This window comes from Zootoca vivipara, chromosome 8, assembly GCF_963506605.1.
Source record: "Zootoca vivipara chromosome 8, rZooViv1.1, whole genome shotgun sequence".
Classification (NCBI taxonomy): Eukaryota; Metazoa; Chordata; class Lepidosauria; order Squamata; family Lacertidae; genus Zootoca; species Zootoca vivipara.
The window spans coordinates 44,720,754-44,722,575 of record NC_083283.1 but is presented as its reverse complement, the minus strand read 5'-3'; positions in this window follow the sequence as shown (position 1 = coordinate 44,722,575).

Here is a 1,822-nt window from a genome sequence, read left to right as displayed (position 1 = left end):
TCACTCACTGGATCATCACCTTGTCGTGGTGAGTGGGCTTGCATGTTCCCATGACCGTTGTTAGCGAAGCTGTCAGGAATCTCATACTCCCAGCAGGGTCACCCAAGGTGGTAAGGTAAAAGGGAAGGAACTAGACAAAGAATGATCCAATAAGTCCTCAACGGCAGAACAGTTGGTCTATAAGGTGCTACTGGACAATTATTTTTATTTTATTCCAACTGTGCCAGACCAATACTGCTATCTACCTGAATCTATAATATGAATTATAACTCCTCTATTAAAGGTTGCCAAATGTCCTTTTAAAAAGTAGTATCCCGTTGATCAGCCCAATTCAGACCTGTATCATTGAAAACAACCAAACTTTTGTTTTATTCTGGGACTTCTATGCTAACAGTAGCTTTTGATCATGGTTGCTAATCGTGTGGTGTGCTTGAGGGACCAACACTGCAATGAGTCAAACTATCTTATTTTTATAACAAGTCTGTTAACAATGGGTGTGTTTGTCATAAAGCTGTGCTTCTGTGCTTTACTTAAAATGCGTCATTTCTTGAGGAGCCTAGATTTATTTCTTCTCAATGTGTTTACGTGTCTGCCCCATACTGTGTATCTTTGTGGGTGAGGCTCCCACTGAACATAAAAGTAACTGGATCAATGGCTGTGGATCTCCTCATTCACATTTTTCAGCATCTCTTGATAAGGAAGCGATAAGACAGTGGCTGCCAATACACGTCTTTAAATCTGGCATGCAAATCACCAAGCATCCTCCCAGGTAAATGTGCATAGGACTGTGCACATTCCTCTTCATAAAAGTACTTCAGCTAATTACGGTACTCCCATTGTGGTAAATCATGTTTTATCAGCCATTGTGATAGTATGGATTTTGGATTTTACTAGAGTTAACAGCATGGATAAATTCAGCCCAATATGTTGTTTCTGTGGGTGTAAAATGTCTCTGTGCATATTGCTGACATGAGGTGGCCTGACAAGTGTTGTAATTGTTAGAACTGGGTGACCAAAGCTTCTAATCTATAAACTTGTTTGTAATCTGACTCAGGAGTGGAGGAATGAGTAACCAGGAGAGAATATCTGTGTCCCATCAGCGGTTCCTATGGGAACCAAAATGTTTTGCAACTTCCCTTAGAGCCAGCTGGTGGTGAAAATATGAACTGCTGAAAAGGTAGATGAGGGTTGATTGTGATTTTGTTTTTGTTTTAGACAACAAAAAATACATTAACAAGGAACCAAAATCATCCATTTTAAGATATTCTACACAGAATAGAAGAATGCAGCCCGCAGTCATCCAAATGAAACCACTGTCAATTATGCTGCACAGACTTCATTGGGAACCATACCACGAGTCAGTCAGCTATGACTAATTTTCATGTTTAGATGACTTGCAGGATGGCCGGATGATAAACCACTGTCAGTTACACCCTTTTTATTTTCTTTTTTTGGAAAAATCTCATTCAGCAGCTTCCTTTGGTCCAGTTTCTTTCATGATTTGTAAATCACTTTCTTTTATGATTCATAAGCAAGTTTTCATTTTTAATTACCAAATGTATGCAACAGAAGCATAATATAACATTCTAAACTAGAGTTTAATAATATTATTAATGCAGTTTAATAATATTTACATAATACCATTAAAATAGGAGAATACAGCTCTCAAACTTACTTAAAAGACCGAAGAGTGGGATGCTTACTCTAGGGAATTCCCGCTTGGGTGAATTATTTGTGAGTAGAATAGATGTGTTTTCAAGTACCGGTACAGTATATGCACCAGTTTACTACGGTACATGAAACCACTAGCTGAGATGCTTAT